This window comes from Aethalodelphis obliquidens, unplaced genomic scaffold (assembly GCF_003676395.1).
Source record: "Aethalodelphis obliquidens isolate GAN/ISIS:26980383/991018 unplaced genomic scaffold, ASM367639v1 scaffold4, whole genome shotgun sequence".
NCBI classification, from domain to species: domain Eukaryota; kingdom Metazoa; phylum Chordata; class Mammalia; order Artiodactyla; family Delphinidae; genus Aethalodelphis; species Aethalodelphis obliquidens.
In genome coordinates this window covers 54,617,132-54,638,314 of record NW_020837948.1, presented here as the reverse complement: position 1 = coordinate 54,638,314, position 21,183 = coordinate 54,617,132, and the positions used below count along the sequence as shown (strand labels likewise).

Below are 21,183 nucleotides of genomic sequence, written 5' to 3'. Positions count from 1 at the left end.
TACAAACAATGACCCTGTATGTTCACTTGTGTACACATGCAAGAGAGATACTAGAAGCTGAATTCCTGGTCACGGGGTATGCACCATAGCACATTTCCGTATTGCTTCTCACAACACATGTACCAGTTTATACTTTAATAGTCTAATATTATTTCCTCCCAACACTTGGTAAGGTCCAAGTAATTTGTGCCAACTTGATGGGCATGAAATGGTATTTCACCATTGCTGAATTTGCACATCCCTGATTACTAGTGAGGCTAAGGAGGTCTTCATATATTTCTGGGCCATTTGAGCCCAAAAGATTTCTACCCTTATTCCTAAGCTTGTTTAAAACCCTATCTTAGCTGCAGAGAGTGAAAAGACCAGAATCCAAAGTCATCACTCAAACTATATGCATGGAAACATCTCATATATACAATTCTAACCACATGTTAGAATTTAGGTGGACTTAATTAAGGTGAACACCCACTAACATAGAGAAAGGCAGAGTTGCTTATTTTTCTAAATCTGATGACATTTAATGTTTAAAAATCAATATAGTATAGATATAGCATATATATTCTGCTATTTTTCAAAGGTAAATTACAGTTCTTTGGTATAAAATTTAGTTTTCATATTTTTGTACCAAATTGTTTCTGACATGCCTTAAAATTTTCTCCTTTGTGGAGGGGCGAGTAGAATGGAAAATGTGTATTAGTCAAATTTTTAACTTAGAGTCATCAAAAAATTTTTCTGTCTTAGCATCAAAAAATAATTTTAACAGATAAAACATATTTAATATTAAACTAGAGGTCAAAAGTAACAACACAATTCTCTTCTCAAATACATTAAACTCCCGGATGCTTTCCAAATAGTAAACGCCACCAGTCCATTCCCACTCTGTTTCTCTCTGCAATTTTCATTCCAACAGCCCTCAAGCTTGGAAGTGATTCTCACTTTCATCTGATCAAGTTTCCTCTAGTCACAGCTAATAATTAGATTTATCTCTTTTCTGAGTGGTCCTCAAGTAGTTTAGCTACAAGTCCGACCAATGAACAGCATCTGGTATTTTATGCATGGTCGCCACACATTCCCAGTATCTCAGGATTACCTAGCTTTCATACTGTTTTATTTTTCCACTGAAAAAGGCTGTACTAAATATAACTAAATGTGACCTATGTTTTCCATTTTTGTCGGCTTTTCAGGTAACAAAAATCATAGGCAAAACTATCAGATGCTGTGTCCCAATTTGGGGTTTTGCAAATACAATCAATCCCTGTAATTATGTGGTGTTTTGCTCAAATGCATTAGATCTGTTACACAACAACTGTGTTAACAATTCAGTCATTATGGTATCACAAAAGCCCAAACAAACACATTTTCTGACTGTGAAGTTATTTAACATTTTTCACTGACCAAAAATTTGATTCAACAGTACAGTAAGCTAGATTTGGTTGTTTGTGTCCTCTTTATCTTTTCTGAAAATGAATTTAGTAGAGGTAAAGGGAGGCTGACTTCTGAGCTACCTGGAAGAGATAATCACTAAAGATAAAAGAGCACCTGACAAGATATAGTACTCCAGAGCTTATGAGAGTGTTTTTCAAACACTGGGTCACAACCCAGAGGGTTATAATTAATTTAATGGGCATTTTAAGAAATGAATGAGAATGTAAAACATCAGACTGTATCACACTTGGTAAGGGTATATGTATCATTTCATGAAACTTTTGGCTACATATTTATATATGCTTGTCACAAAGCAGGATGTCTTTTTTTTTTTTTTTTCCTACTGTGGATCAAAAAGTTTAAAAACCTAGAGATAAAAAATGCTTTTACTTAATGTTTATGAAAACTCTGTGAAGCAGGTATACAACATCCATTTCATAGTACAAAAGCATAGGTCCTAAGTGACTTATCCAAAGTCACACAGCTAGAAAATGATATAATAAGCATATTTTTTAAAAAATGCAAATGGAAATGAAATTCAACCTCACTAGGAATCAAAGAACTGCAAATTAAAACCATGAGTTATCATTTTTTCACCTGTCAAAACAAATAAAAGGAAATCTTTTATTTTTTTAATGAAAAAATTCAATGTTTGAGTTTAAGGAAATCTGACACTTTCAGAAACACCTAGTGGGGGTATAAATTAGTAAAGGCTTTACAAAAACACTTTGACGATGCATATCAAAAGCTTTAAATTTCTGTGCATATCCTTTGACATAGCAATTCCATTCTAGGAACTTACCTTAAGGAAATTATATATATATATATGCAGATATTTAGCTATAGGGATGTATCACCACACTGTTTATGATAAGCAAATATTGTAAATTAAAACATCTAATGACATAAGATCAAATAAATCATGGTAGATCCACATAACGAAATCCTATGTAGCCATTAAAAAACAAAGTTCCAGAATATTCAGTGACATAAGGTGTCCAATATAGTAAGTGAAAAGAGTTTATGTAAAACTGTTTACACAGCACAATTCAATTTTTGTTTAAAAATTTATCTACAGTTGAATCCTGAACAACGTGAGGGTTAAGGGCACCAATACTCTGAGCAGTCAAAAACCCAAGGACAACTTTACAGTCAGCTCTCTATATCCTTGGATTCAACCAACCTTAGATCGTGCAGTATCGTGATATGTATCTAGCAAAAAAAATCCAAGCGTAAGTGGACCCTCGCAGCGCAAACCCGTGTTGTTCAAGGGTCAACTGTATATTCAGAGAAAAAAATCCATGGAAGATATACTTATATTCTGCCCTTGCCCTGCCTTGCCTTTTCCCAACACAGAAACCAGAGTGATCCTTCTAAAAACTGAAGCTAGTATTTAAATACTCCAGGAAAAAGATAAAGAAGGGGCGAGAGGTTAGGATAAACCAAGTAAGGCAAAATGAGGTTGCTACTGAAGTGGGTGGGAAAATGGTGGTATAGGAGACTGTATTTTCTACTTTTTTGTATGTCTAAAAAATTTCATAATATAGAGTTTTAAAGTAATAAAACCTAAATCAGGTGGAACATTGCTCAAAACCCTCTAATGGCTTCCCATCTAACTCATAGTAAAAGCCAAAGTCCTTAAAATGGTCTAAAGACCTGCCATCAGTGTTTCTCAACCCTGGCTGCATTACAAACACCTAGCCCCAAGCCCTAGAATCACTGGTCTGGTGGGCAGCCCCGCTTCCAAGGTGATTCTCATGTGGAATCACCTCTCAAGAGGAAAAACCACTACAGGATAGGACCCCTGCTCCCTCTCCAACCTTTCTGTAGCTTACTGTTTTGTTTTGTTTTAATTTTTATTGGAGTATAGTTGATTTACAATGTTGTGTTAGTTTCAAGTGTAGAGCAAAGTAAATCAGTTATACCTATACATATATTCACTCTTTCTTTTTTTTAGATTCTTTTCCCATATAGGCCATTACAAAGTATTGAGTAGAGTTCCCTGTGCTATACAGCAGGTTCTTATTAGTTATCTGTTTTATACATAGTAGTATGTATATGTCAATTCCAATCTCCCAATTTATCCCTCCTCCCCCTTACCCGCTGGTAACCATGAGTTTGTTTTCTACATCTGTGACTCTACTTCTGTTTTGTACGTAAGTTCATTCATACCCCTTTTTTTAGATTCCACATATAAGTGATATCATATGATATTTGTCTTTCTCTGACTTACTTCACTCCGTATGACAATCTCTAGGTCCATTCATTTTGCTGCAAATGGCATTATTTTGTTCTTTTTTATGGCTGAGTAATATTCGAAAAGATACATGCACCCCAGTGTTCACTGCAGCACTGTTTACAATAGCCAGGACATGGAAGCAACCTAAGTGTCCATCAACAGAGGAATGGATAAAGAAGATGTGGCACATACATACAATGGAATATTACTCAGCCATAAAAAAGAACAAAATGCCATTTGCTTACTGTTTTTTGCCCAGCCACAATGGCCCTCCTCGTTTCTCAAACAATGCCAAGCACACCCTACCTCAGGGCCTTTGCCTGAAGCACTCTTTCCCCTCAGATCTGTCTAGAATCTTCCTTTGCCTCCTTCAGGTGTTTGCTCAAATGTTACTTTCGCAGTGAGGCCTTCCTGGTTGCCCTATATAAAAACTGTAGCCCCTTCCTCTCCTCTCCCAGGACTTCCTATCCCCCTTCTTTTACTGTTCCCCACTGCACTTATCACCATCTGACATACAACATATTTTCTTATTTATTATCCCTCTCCCCCAGCTAAAGTGTTATCTCCTTAAGGGCAAGGATTTTGCCATTTCTAATCAGGGCTGTGTTCCCAGCAACTCAAACACCTGGCACATATTAAGCACCCAGAAAATACTTAACAAATAAATGAATAAATGACTATATACCAAGACATTAGAGTTGTTGCTGGTGGGATTACAAATGACTTATTTTTTCTTATCTCAACTTTTCAATATGTGAACATGTACTATATTTATAAGAAAAAAATCTGAGCAAACAATATTAATGCAATGTATTTCCTTGCTTTAAAAAAACACAGTTAGTGGAATGTTATCTTGGTGATTACACAAATAAATAGCTATGTAAACATCCAGTGAGCTTTAGATTTGTGCATTTTACTGAATATATGCCTTAAATTTTTAAAAAAGTGAAAGACAGTTAAAAATATTACAGCCTGAGTGATAATGGATTCATCTGGCAAACAGATTTGGAGACACTCTTGCCTGTGGAATACTTCCTACAAATCATCCACAAATCTCCACTGACGCAAGTTTTTTCATCAACTAGGTCTCCTCAGAATTCTCTTCATGGTGTGTAACAATACCTAGAGTTATCCTATACAACAATAATCTAAAACTACTTGTGTGCCTTTAATTGTGAACCAGCAAGCTTGTCCTAAGAAATCCTGTAAAATATCAACTCTAAGAAAGCCAATCATCTAAACCTGGAGAAAGTTCCCTAACTGGTTCTCCAGCTAACAAAGCATAGAAGATGATGATGGATTAACTAAACATTAAGTACAAATATTAGCTGAACCAATTGATAAATAGAAAAGTATCAATTCTGCTAAAGCCTTTGTGTTTGGCAGACATTCCACACTACCTAAGTGGATAGTAACAGAACTCGGATTAAGGTTGCCTCATCCAACTATTCAGTGGCCATTTAGGAACCAGTTCTCTTCAGTTCTTCTGTAAAAGTCTAAAACCTGGATTCTGGACAAAGTGGTAAAATCTACTCTTGAATCTTTCCTACTCAAACATAGCCTCTCATCATGTGAAAAAGTGCTCTAGAGCCTCAATTGAATGCTCTTTTTGAGACATTTGAGAAAAAACAAGTTAGCCTTATTTCTCAAGAAGAGAGCAGTGGTCTTAACAGCAAGGGTACTACAAACAGCACAGGAGCACGGCATGTCATCCTACAACAATTTTACATCATGGTAATAAAAAAAATCATATCAAAAATAAATATGGCTAGAGAAAAATGCAAAGTTTATATGAATTTATAAGCTAGGCCATAACACTTTTAAAAAAAATCAACACCTTCCTATCCCCAGTATCCTAAATGCATTCATTCTTTTCTACTATTTTCTACTTTGGCAGAAATATCAAAAGTATTTGTTGAGTCATTTGTAGTGATGTGGATGCACCTAGAGTCTGTCATACAGAGTGAAGTCAGAAAGAAAAAAACAAATACCGTATATTAACACATATATATGGCATCTAGAAAAATGGTACCGATAAACCTAGTGGTCGGGCAGGAATAGAGACACAGACGTAGAGAACAAACCTGTGGACATGGGAGGGGAAGGGGCGGGTGGGATGAACTGAGAGAGTAGCATTGACATATATACACTACCATGTGTAAAATAGGTAGCTAGTGAGAAGCAGCTGCATAGCACAGGGAGATCAGCTCGGTGCTTTGTGACGGCCTAGAGAGGTGGGGTGAGGAGGGTGGGAGGGAGATGCAAGAAGGAGGGGATATATATACACATATAGCTGATTCACTTTGTTGTACAGCAGAAACTAACACAACATTGTAAAGCAATTATAATCGAATAAAGATTTAAAAAAGCCTGCTAACTATTATAAATTCTCCAAGACTAAACTTTCCCTCCCCCTATATTATTAATAGAGCCAGAAGGCAAATTTCTGCTTATCGCAATTTCTTAGAAGAAAGCCTTCACTGAATTAAGATTTAAAGTTCTCCCTTGAATCTCTTAACAGACTAACAACAAACTCCCTTTGGATCCCCATATTATTCAGTATTTCACATGACAGTGCTAGGAAAAAACTTGTCTGCTTGCTGTCATGCCGAAACAAGACTACAACTCAACACACTTCTCACTCATTTGTCAAGAAGCTCAGCCATGTTCTGTTTTCCACTAATACTGATCTTATCTCAGGTGTCTGCTGTATCTACTCATATTTCTTTTCAACACTGTATCTTTAACCATCCTGTTTTACCTTGTTCCTGATTTTACAAATTACTGGAAATTCTCTGTAGTAACTGAAAGATTACAGAACTAATATAATAAAAACTGAATAGCTTAAACACTAGTTATTGAATTTTAAAAAGTAATAGTGACAAAAAAGTTGAGTTTTTAACCTTTTGCAGTTGGAATGATAGAACATCTTAACCGTTTCCCTTTTATAAATCAATAAGCATACAACTTCCATCATTTGTGCCAAAGGAAGAGATCCGTAGACTGGATAATTCAAACTAAGAAATTCAAATATGCCACTTTTAAGCCTGAAAACAAAAGCCTAAACTTACAAAATGGATACGTGGTAAATTCTTTGGTTATAATTAACATTTTTGAGAGCTTACCATATGGTCACTGTTATAAGCACTACGCCTGTGTTATTTAATCCTCTCAACCTGTGTGAGGTAGTTGCTATTCACCCTCTTTTGCAGATGAGGAACCTGGGGCATAGAGAGGGTATGTAACTTGCTCAAGATGACACATGGTAGAGCCAGCACACAAACACGGCCTGGCTCCAGAGCCCACATCTTTATCCTATACTGACTCCTTGGATGGGAAAAGAATACTTTTGCCAGGTAAACCCGAGTTCACTGATGTAGCCAAATTCTTGCCTGACCTTTGAGCTGAAATTTTGTTGACAGAAGTGGGATAGTATAGCTAGACAACTCTGCTTACTATGCATGTTAAGCACTGTTAAGAGTACTTAAAGGGCTTCCCTGGTGCCGCAGTGGTTGAGAGTCCACCTGCTGATGCTGGGGACGTGGGTTCGTGCCCCGGTCTGGGAAGATCCCACATGCCACAGAGCGGCTGGCCCCGTGAGCCATGGCTGCTGAGCCTGCGCATCCGGAGCCTGTACTCCGCAACGGGAGAGGCCACAACAGTGACAGGCCCGCGTACAGCAAAAAAGAAAAAAAAAAAAAAAAAAAAAAGCGTACTGAAGTGTTTTCATGGGATATATGTATGTGCACTGGCACCACTTACCTTTTGCTTATATTTTGAAAACAATTTGTATTATAACACTTTATTGGAATGATAGTGTAGTTTGGAAGAATCCAAAAACTTACTTTTAGTCATGCCAATTATCATAGTTCTTGAGCTTTCCTTCTGCAAAGGAAGATAACTCTCTGATCTGTATTTTGATACAATGATTTCACCTCTGTAACAAAATACAATGATAACAACAATAACAATAATAGTGTTAGCCTGTCTGAGGTGAAAACATTGGTCTTTGAGACTAAAGTTACTAATTCCAATGTATCTTATATCTGCTTCAGACATTAACTAGGTTTCATCACATGCGGCATTTCTGAAAAGGATTACATGACAGGAATAATACGCATATTTTGATGAAAGAGGAGCTATACACTTGTGAAGATACTTTCTACTTTCTCCTTGTTGTTTTTCCTGTCTTGATTTGGTTTCTTTCTGGCAGAAAACATCTTAAGAATTTAATTCTTCCAGCATTTTATTGAACACTTCTCCTCTGATAAAGAAGTTTTTCCAGGAAAGTGTTTCCCTTCAGTTTTAAAAATGTAATTCCCTAACTAGTTGTACTTTATACTTTCTGTAAAAGCTGTCTGAACCATTACAGGATTCCTACACACACATGCACGCGCACACACACAGTCAGAAAGGTTAGATTACATACAAACAAGTTTTATAAAGTGGGCTATATGAACTACTTTAGGAAATACTTTTAAAGTCTTTTTCTTATCAATCATCACAACTAAATATTTGTGACGTGGACATAGAAAAAAACATACTTCACTAGGTGAAACTGTAAATAATCAATGTAAAATGGGAGAGCAACAGAAGACTTCAGTAAATTGACAGATCTTTTAAATGTAGGGCTGCAAAAAAAAAAATTATACCATGTGAAAAATAGGATTTATTGATATCCTCTTTAAATAACTGTGGAAGGTTGAATAATTGCCCCCAAAGATATCCAGCTCCTAATACCCAGAACTTGTGAATGTTACCTTGTTGGTAAACAGGATTTTGCAGCTGTGATTAAGACTCCTTAGATGGAGAGATTCTTCTGGATTATGCTGGTGGACCCGAAATGTAACCACAAGTGTCCTTATAAGAAGGTGGCAGAGGGAGATTTAACTAAAGAAGAAGCTTATGTGACAAAAGGAGAAGAGTCAGGGAGATTGGAAGATGTTACACTGATGGCTTTGAAATGGAAGAAGAGGCCATGAACGATGAATACAAGGAATGCAGCTCCAGAAAGTGGAAAAGGCAAGGAGACCATTCTCCCCTAGAGCTTCCTGAGGGACTGCAGCCCTGCTGACACCTTGGTTTCACCCCGTGAAACTGATTTTGGACTTCTGACATCTAGAACCGTAAGAGAATAAATGTGTGTTATCTTAATACCAACTTTGTGGTAATTTGTTACAGCAGACATAGGAAACTAATACACTAACAGACGGTACAAATCTTCAGTTAAAACCTATTAACCCTCTGCCATTTACAGAATTAATTTATTCTAAACTATGTTAAAAATAAGTTTCTCATCATATATCTCAAATAATATGTTTACTTAATAGGAATAGAATAACTGAAAAAAATAGCATAAAATCTTAATAGAAGCAAATTTGAATATATTAAAGCAATTTTAGGCAAGTTGTTTGCCAACTGGGTATTTTCAACTGCAGGTAATTTGATGAAAATTAAAGCTCAAGAATAACTCTTGCCATGGGAAGAGTTACAATAATTGTTCAAGAGTAACAAGAGTAGTTGAGTAGTGACTATTTTCCTCCCATTTCAAACCAACATGTGATTCAAAAGCAGCACTGTTGCAAAATGAAACAGCTAAAAGGAGAAAAGGCAGAGGAAGAAAGTAACATTTTGTTGAATTCCTATTACATGTAAACGCCTTATATAAATTCTCATTTCCATCTCAAAACAACTCTAAGATATAAAAGAAGTTAGATTAAAAACAAACAAACAAACAAAAAAGGACTTGGAGGAGGGGATAGTTTAAATAATTGGCCAAAGGTCACAGCCAGTACTGGTATCTCTAGGATTCAAATCCAAGACCAACTGCAAAGCCCAGGACTTTTCACTACTCCCAAAGAAGAGAATGTTGTCTGGCAATGAAAACTAGACTTAAGTTTCTTTCTTCTTCATTTTTGAATTACTCACTGACTGATTCAAAATCTCATAAGTTATAAATCTTTGTTATTGTCGTGCTAACAAATATGTTTTACTTCCTCATTCCCTCTGAGATCAGTGTTATAACTATACAAGTTACTATCTCCATATAAATATTAGAAAATATCCTGCTTCTTTCATTAGGCCCTTCTACAAGAATATTTAAAATACAAAAATATTCAGCACTCAATAAACTAAAATTCTAAATATCTAACACTCAGTCAACAGAAACAGACCCAGAAATGACACAGATGATAGAACTAGTAGACAAGGACATTAAGATAGTTATTATAATGATAGTCCACATGTTCAAGAAGGCAGAGGAAAGCATAAGCATTTTAGGGAGAGACTTGAAGATATATAAAAGCCCCAAATCAGTTTTCTGGAGATGAAAAACAAACTGGATGAAATTAACAGCAAATTAAACACTGCCAAAGGAAAGAAAACTAATTTGAAGATACAGAAATAGAAACTACTCAAAATAAAGCACAGAGAAAAAAAAACACAAAAATAGAGTATCAATGTAATTATTATAGAACAACTTCAAGTAGCCTAATATACATGCAATTGAAATCCTCAAAGATGGGAAGAATGGAAAAAAATATCTGAAGAAATTACGGTTGGAAAATTTACAAACTGGATAATATCCCAAAGCCACAAACCCAAAAAGCTTGACAAACTTGAAGCACAAAGAAACATGAAAAAAACTACACCAAGGGACATCATAATTAAATTGCTTAAAACCAATGATAAAGAGAAAACCACACAATCTCAGGATTGTGGGGCACATTACACACAGAGGAACAAAGGAAAAATGATAGCAGACTTCTAACTGGAAACAACACAAGCCAGAAGACAGTGAAACAACATCTTAAAAGTATGAAAAGAAAAACTCATCAAGAATTCCCTACCCAGTAAAAACATATTTCAAAAATGAAAGTGAGGGCTTCCCTGGTGGCACAGTGGTTGAGAGTCCACCTGCCGATGCAGGGGACACGCATTCATGCCCCAGTCCGGGAAGATCCCACATGCCGCAGAGCGGCATGGCTGCTGAGGCTGTGCGTGTGGAGCCTGTGCTCTGCAATGGGAGAGGCCACAACAGTGAGAGGCCCGCGTACCGCAAAAAAAAAAAAAAAAAAAAAAGAAAGTGAATTTAGGGTGATGAAAATATCTTAGAACTAGACAGAGGCGATGTTTACAGAACCTCTTCAATGTGCTAAATGCTATATGCTTTAAAATAGTTAATGGTTACTTTCATGTTACATGAATTTTACCTCAAAAAAAAAAAATCTTTAAAAAAATGAGGGTGAACTTATTTTCTCAAGACACACAAAACCTGAAAGAATTCACCATTGGTAGACCTGTACTGTGAGACAATGTTAAAGGGAAGTTTTAGGTAGAAGAAAATGATACCATATGGATATCGATATCTAGAGCTACTCAAAGGAATGAAGAGCACCAAAAATGGTAAATATGTGGGTAAATATAATGTTTTTTGCCTTATTTTAAAAATAATTAAGGGACTTCCCTAGTGGAACAGTGGTTAAGAATCCACCTGCCAATGCAGGGGACATGGGTTCAATCCCTGGTCCAGGAGGATCCCACATGCTGCAGAGCAACTAAGCCCGTGTGCCACAACTACTGAGCCTGCCCTCTAGAGCCCGTGAGCCACAACTACTGAACCTGCATGCCACAACTACTGAAGCCCGCGCACCTAAAGCCCATGCTCCGCAACAAGAGAAGTCACCGCAATGAGAAGCCTGCGCACTGCAACGAAGAGCAGGCCCTGCTTGCCATAACTAGAGAAAGCCCATGCACAGCAACGAAGACCCAATACAGCCAAAAATAGATTAATAAAATAAATTTTAAAAACATAATTGATTAAGTAAAAATAATAACAATTTATTTTGAGAGTTATGTTATTAATAGAAGTAAAATGTATAATAATAGCACAAACACTATACTACTGTAAGGTTCTTATTATATGTGAAAAGATATAATACCACCTGAAGGTAGAGTGTGATGAGTGCATACTATAAACACTAAAGAATCACTAAACAACAACAAAACATATTTAGAGGTATAGTTAGTAAGCCAACATAGTAAATAAAAGGAATTATAAAATATACTCAAGTAAGTATGCCAAAACAAGGCAAAAGAGCAAGAAGAGAGGGCAACAAAGAATAGATGGGACAAACTGCAAACAAGTAAGATGGTAGACTTAAACCCAAATAATACCAATAATCATATTAAATGTATATGGTCTAAAGACCCCAATTAAAAGGCAGAGACTGTCATACTGGATATAAAGGAACACCTAACCATATGATGTTTATAAGAAAATCATTTTAAAAATCATTTAAAATATAAAGACACATGTAGGTTAAAAGTCAAAGTAATCATAAAGTCTACTCCCATCCCCAGATTGCAAGCTCCAAGAGTTTGTTCACCCTTCTGTCTCTGACACTCAGCAACTGGCATGCTATGTTTATTAACTAATAAAAGCCTTTAGAATTTGTGAAAACTTCTACACCACCTAACTATTCCCAGGCCACAATATCTGAGGCACCAACAGCTGTTTTTCTTGCTGTTATCTATATCTCACTTCAAAAAGTCTATTCTCTCTTTCCTACCCAGTCTCCCAGGGGCTGAGAAAGCTGGAACCTAATCTTGTTAGATCTGTGCCAAAAGTAAAAGAACACTGTTTCTGAGTGAGGGTTCGGTTAGCTTTTCTTAAATAAAGTACATCTATTTGGCTGCTCCCTGAGAGTCGTGAGTATTTCTTTGTCAGACCAGCTAGAAGCCTTTTGCCATGAACTGGATCCTAGAGGAATAGGGGAATAGAAAATAGACTTGTGGGTTTAGGTTTAAAAGTACAGGGAGAATAGTAGGAATTCAGCAGTTCAAACTGCTTCCTCCTCCTACCTCCTCTCCCTCACAAAATTTATATATGTGTTTCTCCTCTACCCCATCCTCACCCTAAGCTAACAGTAGGAGATGAACTCTGAGGAGTTAAAGGACTGACTCCTGGTGTTTCTGTATCTCTGTTCCTTTCTTCCAACAAAGTTTGGAATATGCTATTGCTAATGAAAATATGATATATGATGCTTGTATTTGTAAGTTACAAAGAATACATTTTAACATTTCAAAGGATTCTAGGCAAGGTACTGGATATATAACAGGCCTTAACCTTCATGGACTTAAAGATAATTACCAACTGTGATCAGTATTGCCAAAGAAAATAGAGAGCTGTGGGAAAGAGTGTGCACATCAGGAATGGAGGAAGAGATTTAGACTGGATAGTTAGCTAAAGAGTGGGAATCGGAGTGATAATAGTGTTTCATAGGCTCAGACAATAGCATGTGTGTGACAAAATGCATTTTCCAAAGATGGCTGCAACAATAACTCCTGTCCCTCTTCTAGAACCATGTCATCTGCCTATCAGGAGGTGGAGTTTATGTCCTCTTCCCTTAAATCTGAATGGACCTTTGTGATTGCTAGACCAAAACAATGAGGCCAGAGTGATGCAGTATGACTTCTGAGACCAGGTGGCAATAGGCCATCCAGCTTTCAGCCTGGTTCTTGTAGGGCACTCACTCTTCAAACTTGACCACGATGCAGCAAGGAAAGCTAAACAGACTGCAGAGAAGAACCAAGGTCCCTGGCTGAGTTCACAGTCAAGAGCCAACACTATCTTGCCAACCATATGAATGACCCATTTAAAAGTAGATCTCGCAGCCCCCGGTTGAGCCACCCCAGACAGTGCCACACAGAGCAGATATGAGCTGTCCTCACCAAGCTCTACCCAACTTGCATATTGGTGAGCTAGATAAATGATACTGTTGTTTTAGGCCACTCAATTCTGAGTGGTTTGTCATGTAGAAAGAGATAATCAAAACAATGTGGATAGATCTTGAGGCTGGCAAGAGCTTGGCAGTTCCAGAAACTGAAAAATACAGTGTGGCTGCAACACAGAGAGAGAGATAACACCAGCATCAGCAACAACCAACAGTTAATATTTGGTATTTATTATTTTGTATGGCATTGTTTTAAGTGATTTATATGTATTACTTTATCATTAGAATCCTATTGCATATACTCTTAAAACGCTGACTTTAAAATATGGGGAAACCAAGGCACAGAGCAGTTAAAATGACTTGCCCAAGATCACATACTCAGGCAGTCTACTACAAGAGCCTATGCTATGAATAAAGGCGTACTTCCGCTCAAAGGACAGAATGGCATAACATGAGGTGTAGAAAGGCAGATCAAGCCCAGGTTATGCAGATCTTCACAGAATGGGTGGAAGTTCAGGTGTTAGTTTATGAGTAATAGGATACTACTGAACAGTTTTAAGCAGGGTAGTACATGATCTAACTAATATTTAAAAGATCATTCTGGCTGCATGTGAAGAACAAATTAGAAGAAAGGCAATAATGTTGGACAGCAAGGTACTCCTTGAGAATAAAATTAGAAATAACTAAAATATAATGGTTTCACTGAAAGAATATAATTGATGGATCAAGTTGATAATACCAAGCCCCATGATCAACGTTAACATACAAAAAGAGAACTGCCAAGACACTGCTATGTGCCTTCTGGTATAATGCAACAGACAGGAAGTAAACCACAACCATCTATGACATATTCTTAGGGGAAAAATTTCAAACCTGAATCCAATCAAGCCTAGACCTAGCCACAAGTTTACCAAAGACAGGAGAACAGAGGAACAAGTTAAACAACACTGTGAGGATACTGCCTGCCAAATCCAGAATATGTAAAATTCTAGATGACAAATTTGATAAACAGCAAGAAAGGGAGGATGCTGTTATAGATTAAAAGGAACCCAAGAAATGTATCAACCAAGTGCAATGTGTGAAACATGTCTGGAAGCTGATTTGAACAATTCAATGATTTAAAAAGACTGATGAGGTAATTGGGGAGCTCTGATCACTGATCAGATGTTAAGAAATTATTAGTGGGATTTTTTGGTATGATGATAGTACTGTACATATTTTTTTAAATAGTCCTATTTTTTAGTGATACATACTTAATATTTACAGATAAAATTATATCATGTCTAGAATTTGCTTTAAAATAATGTGGAGAGGGACAGGCAGTATAGATGAAACAATATGTGCCATATGTTAATAACTGTTGAAGCTGGATGATGGATGCATAGGGGTTAATTATACAAATCTCTTTAGGTTTTCGTATGCTTAAAACTTTTTTTAATACAAAATTTAAATTTTAAAAATTTAGGAGTCTATCTAAGCTCCCCTAATCCAACCAAAGTGAGGCTGTAAACTCAGGCAGAAATGACAGGCTAATGACTAAGTATAAAACCTCCAAGTGTTTTGCTTTTTCCTTCAAGAATATGCAACACAAAAGCAGATGACGTGTAAGAACAGGCGATTCATGAGAGGTGATTAGGCAGTGCCCCTAGCACTCTCTGGGGGTGAGGGGGTCCCAACAATCCCAGTGGCAGGTGAAGATTGATTCATGAGACTACTGTAGCACTAAACATCCAATCAATTACCTTTACTCGTCAAGCAACCTCCTGATTGCAAGGGTTCCACTGTGGCATTTTTTTCCATGGGAGAGGATGTATTTCTAATGACTTATTAATAAATTGCCATTCTAGTTTATTTATCAGTCGCTTTTAAGTTTTCGCAGTGTAAATCAGTCCATAGAGCCCCAAATCAGACATCCTAAATAAATAACTAGTAAGCCAAACACCCCAGACTTTACAATCTGATAACCACACCAAAATATTGTCAACTTTTCACCACAGAACTTCCTCTGTTATTATAAATCCTGCACATAGTAATAGAGCTATTACTAAAATCTGCACATTTATAATAAATAGAAAATAAATTTCAAAATGGAATAGTTACCATTTATTGCGCGGCTATTAAGTACATCAAGCACTAGATCCTTTGGATACATTTTACTACCTAAATCTTCAATCTAGATGGAGCACATACTATTTCCATTTTACAGATGAAGAAAAGGATGTAAGTGAGCTATTGAAGATCACAAAGCCAAGTTGAGGATGAAGCCAGAATTCAAACCTAGATTTGAGGCTAAACCAAAGAACTTCTTAAATTGTTGTAGGCTAAATAGATTCTTGTGGGTTTTCATGGTTACCAGACCCAAAATATAATCTGTGAGTACATGTTTAATAATTTGAGTACCTAGTGAATGCCAGGCATTCGGTTAAGAGCTATGGGGAATATACAAAGAGGAACCACATATACATCCTATTCTCAGAGAGGTTTCAACTAGAAAAAAATTTTTTCTAATAGAAGATAATTATGTAAGAGTACAAAGTGATAAATGCCACAGGAGAGGTAATATAAAGTGCTAAGAGGATTCAGAAAAGGGAGAGATTTCAAGATTTCAAAATACAAGAAATGTATAAACTTGTTAAACAACCGATTTTTAGGTTGGCTTGTACTAATGGATGGTGTACTGAGTGGTGTATGTACACCACTCAGAAAGAACACAAGGCCAAGCAATAGAAGGCTAGGCTCTACCACCATCTAACATTGGGACTCTGGGCAAAGCCCTCACCTGCTTCACTTAAAAACAACACAGGTACCGACTTACAAGGTTATTTCTGCATCTGAAAACAAAGGGAAACAAAACATTAATTAAAAAAAAAAAAAAACAGGCAGAATATCTCTAAGGTTCTTTCCTCCATCTACATGAAAACTCTACTTGAAAAAGTTAATATACTACTTTAATTTTTAACTTATATTCAAGTTAGACCCAACATTCAGTTACTAAAAGAGGAAAAACAGGCCCTCTGGGGTCAAACAAGTATTTCAACTGCATAAATGCAACACTTTGACGTGAACTGAAATTTCACTCTGCTGCTTAAAATCCTCCAGGGTCCAATGACCTCTGCAGACAGACCCATGGAGGGGACATACGAAGCCCCCTAGCATAACTTGACTTGTAGCCCCTAACAGTAACTGGCTAGGGAAGGAGACTATTTGCACCTTTATACTCAGCCTCTGGGGCAGCTAAAGGGTGTAGAGGAACATATTCTTGAACACCTGTCATGTGCCAAGCAGTGCAGATACAATTTACATTAAAATGTGATCTCATGAGGACTGGAATTTTTGTCTATTATGTTCCCTGCAATATTCCCAGCACCTGAAAAAGTGCTGGGTGCACGGTGGACACTCAATAAACATCTGTTACTTGAATTAATAGACAAGGCAGTTTCTGCCCTCATGACACTTATGGTCTAAACTAATGCTATCATAAGAATTTAGAAACATATTTTTAGGTAATAAGTATGAGTATATTTTATTCTTTTGTTTTTTTACTTACCTTTTCCTATATTAAACTCTAATCTGAGTAATTTAATAATATCTGACTTTAAAGATTCTTGTAATTGGTGAACATGTCTAATAAGAAAGACCTAATCAGATATTTAAATAATCTTCTGTAGACCTATTAAGATGACCAACAAGATGGCTTAAATATACAAAAGAGTTTTCATAAAAACAGTTGTATGTGCATCTTATAAAATTAATTACAGTAGAATAGGTGATTATTCCTATCACATATAATATTTAAACCTCAACTTCCTTACTGAGAATTAATATTTTCACGGTTCCATCAAGGCCCCCCAAATCAGGATATTCCAAGATAATCAATGAAATTAGAACATTAAACAGCTTAAGTTCTTTGGATATAAAATACAGGAGGAAGGGGTTTATTAATGGGTATTTTATTAGAAGGCGATAAAGTCTAAAATCTTATCTTTGGCTTTCAGTAATACTAGAAGTTAAAAAATTTTTTTCATGTTCTTTATTTAGAAGTCAGAAAAACACAAAACTTAGTTTTAATACCAGAAATTTAACTGTATAAAAACTATAGTTATAATAACTGTGATTTATTAAGTAGTTCCTATTGCCACAATGTTTTAACAACTTGTTTATATCTGATCCTTTAACCTTCATAATTCTATCCCCATTTTACAGATGAGGCAACTGAGACATACAAAACTTAAGTAACCTGCCCAAGATCACAGAGCTAAGAGGATCAATAATTTAAATGCAGCCACTGGCTGGTTCAAAAGACCTCATTTGATTTCTAAACTGCTCTGCCTGTATTATGCTATGCTGTTCTATATCACAGCTAGAGCTTCTGCAGCCTAAATCCATCTCTCGAGGTTAAATTAAAAAAAAAAAAACTTTAAAAAATGGTGCCAGTCCCATCAATTTAGAGCTTGATGGTGAAATTAAACTTTATAGAACAAAAGCTGAAGTAAAATTTATTTCACTTCAAAGTCTCTGTTTCTTAACCGATTCTAACTACTACAAAAAAGAAAAATGCTGTTCAATTTGCTAGTTAAGACATATTCCCCCAGCATGAAAGTCCCCATAAAAAATAAAATGCTATCCAAGCTGTCATGATAGTGAAACTAGAATTAGCCAAGGAGTACAGGTATTTTGAATGACTAGAAAGAAAACAAAGCCCACCCATCCAAGAAGACTAAGAATATTTACATTTATCAAGAGTAAGAAAGACAGGGTAAGTTAAAGTTGCAAAACTGCTTCCAAAATAGTAATACTATACTGAGTTCTCGATAGGCATCAGAGCAATGTTCGAGTGCTTACGCCAATCAATTAACCTCTGTGACTTTCCCCAGTATGACAGAAGAAAAAATTCAGTAAAGGACCCCTCTACACTCTGGTTCCCCATGAGTGCATGTGTGTTGTGTTTGGCATGTGTACAGGGCACAAGTGAGGGATGGGGAGATAAATATTAAATGGAGCCCCAAAACTCAGGAGAGCTCCAGGACATGCCACAGGACTAGGTTCCAGGATGCTTCCCGCAGAAAAGGCTTTAAATGTTAAGAAACTGGTGCCATTCTGGCAAACTTAATACTTACTAGGTTGGTTTCCTAAGATAAGAATGTTCTCTACAGAAGGAAAAGGGCACTGGGGTGGGGAAAAGTGGCATATGTAAATAACTCTAAATAGAACACTACCAAAATTGGACATACCTCTTTCGTGCTTCATTTTTAGCAGAATGGAGGCCAGGAAAGCCCTTCTAAGACACAGTTCTCTTCTCCTCAGGTACAGGAGCAACCTGGATTTAGACTGTTTCCACAACAGGAGCACCAAAACCTGTGCTTTAACCTCAGGTGGGCCCTCCAAGCTCCTCACTGTTCATGGTCAGTAATCGCTCCCATTCTTCACCTCTCTTCCCAAGGCTCTGACCAACCTTCATCCTCTACACCAGGGGTCCCCAACCCCCGGTCCGCGGAATGGTACCGGTCCGCGGCCTGTTAGGAACCGGGCCGCACAGCAGGAGGTGAGTGGTGGATGAGTGAGCGAATCTTCATCTGTTGCACCCCATCGTTCCCCAGCGCTCGCATTACTGCCCGAACCATATTGGTTTTTTTTGTTTTGTTTTGTTTTTTTGCGGTACGCGGGCCTCTCACTGTTGTGGCCTCTCGCGTTGCGGAGCACAGGCTCCGGACGCGCAGGCTCAGCGGCCATGGCTCACGGGCCCAGCCGCTCCGCGGCATGTGGGATCTTCCTGGACCGGGGCACGAACCCGTGTCCCCTGTATCGGCAGGCGGACTCTCAACCACTGCGCCACCAGGGAAGCCCCCGAACCATATTGCTTCCCCAACCCCATGGAAAAACTGTCTTCCACAAAACCGGTCCCCCGTGCCACAAAGGTTGGGGACCGCTGCTCTACACTCTCAGAAGATGGCCTTGTCTTTCATCATTTTCTAGAATACATGCCCATGAAGGCAAGGCTCTTTGTTCACAGATGTAGCTCATATACTTAGAATAGTGCCTGACACACAGCAGGCATTTAGAATATTTGTTTATTACATGAATCAGGGAATGAATTGAGGAAATGGAGTCCCCCAGCTAAGGAACTCCCTCCCAGTCTCCTGCCCTTTAACCTACAAACTTAACCCAATCATATCCTTCCATACATACATCGCTCCAGTCTACAAGGAAGATATGCCTCTTATTTAAGGTTAACTATTTCTCCTGTGCTCCAGATTGCACTCTCTCCCATCTCCTTTCTCAGTAATTATCCCTCTGTACTCTAATTTTTAAATACCCCTAGCTATGGACTCCTTTCTCAGGGCCTAAAATGAATGCTTAGTCCCATTTTGAAAACAAAACCACAACAATTTCTTGAACTCTAGAGCTTGCTGAAGCTACACTCTATTTCAGAGAAGCTTAGTCTTAAAGGAGAAGCCTACACTTATGGTCCCTGCTTCCTCATCCTTCATTAGCACCATCACCTGGTGGCAATTTGGATTCATCCCAGGCTGCTCAAACTTCTCAAGGTAAGGTCGTTAAAGGACCACTACTTACCCAACCTAATAGATACTTTTTGCCTCATTTGATGTTTTTGCTACATTTGATCCTGGCTACTCAATTCTGGAAACTCCCTTTCTTGGCTTTTTGACACTGTTCTCTCACTGTGCTAGCCTGAGAGCTCTCTCAGCTTCTTTGCTGCCCCTTAAATGACTATTCCCCCAGAGAGGCCTGATCTGCCCTTTTCTATAAATATCCTGAATGAGCTCATCCACATTCAAAGTTTCAACCACTACTTATATATTCTAATGATTCCCAAAACTCTATCATCAGCCTAATTCTCTTTTCCTGAATACCAGACCTGGATACCCAACTATAAGACATTCCCACGTAGTTGGCCATAAATACATCAATTTTTACTCAATTTGTCATCTCACCTCACTGCAAACTTGCTTTTCTCCTTGTTCCCTATCTCAACTAATGGCTGACCAAGCCAATCTCCTTACCCCTCTATATCAACAGGGTTCATTGTCAACGCCTATAGATAGTACTACTTAAATCTCTTTCTGACTTCAGCCCATGTTCTACTCTACCTTAATTCAAGCCATTATTCTTGACTAAGCTGCTGCCATTAACCTATTACACAATTAAACTTGAGGATCTCCAAGACCCCCACTCATTTCTCTCTCATATACACACACCCCTCCTCCAAGTCTAAAACTTCATCCCATATTGTAACCTGAGTAGTTAATCTAAAACACAGGCATGGTATTAACTCTACCAGCTTAAAACTGTTCCTTTGCTCACCACTATGTAAAGCAATGGCCTCTAAAGTGGGGTACAGGAATAAATTATTTTCTCTTCTTTCATTTCTATTTTTATGTTTTATAATATATATGTATGTGTGTTTACACACACACAGTAGGACATGCAACTTATAAATATACACATATGAAGGAATATGCCCAACATCTTTCATTGATATGGGTGCCACAAAAACATGTGGAGACCACTAATCTACAGAAAGTACAATCCTCTGACATGACACAGCCATCATCTGTCCCTGGACTAACTTTCTAGCCAAATCTACTTTTATATTATATCTGAGTTATGCCAAACTACCTTAAACTTTCTAACTAGCATATGCCACCTTTGAAGCTGTACCTTTGCCACTCCCCTGCCCAAAATACCCTAACAACCTCCTCACACATTTTCCCTCTCCTCACTGCCCCCACCCCCCGGCCCTCATCAACTCTTGTTTGTTCTTTA

The 21,183-nt window shown here is 37.5% G+C and overlaps 1 protein-coding gene across 3 annotated transcripts in view; it reads right to left on the bottom strand.

The window, feature by feature from the left end:
• The window catches only part of HOMER1 (homer scaffold protein 1), a 125,730-nt gene that overhangs the window by 91,356 nt on the left and 13,191 nt on the right, over window positions 1-21,183 (bottom strand). Inside the window, exon 2 of one of the 3 annotated variants that reach the window (XM_027100750.1) lies at window positions 16,178-16,229. The exons of the other annotated variants lie outside the window; for them this stretch is intronic. The gene's annotated coding sequence lies outside the window, so the exon portion shown is untranslated. The remainder of the gene's footprint in view (window positions 1-16,177; window positions 16,230-21,183) is intronic. 3 annotated transcript variants of the gene reach the window in all.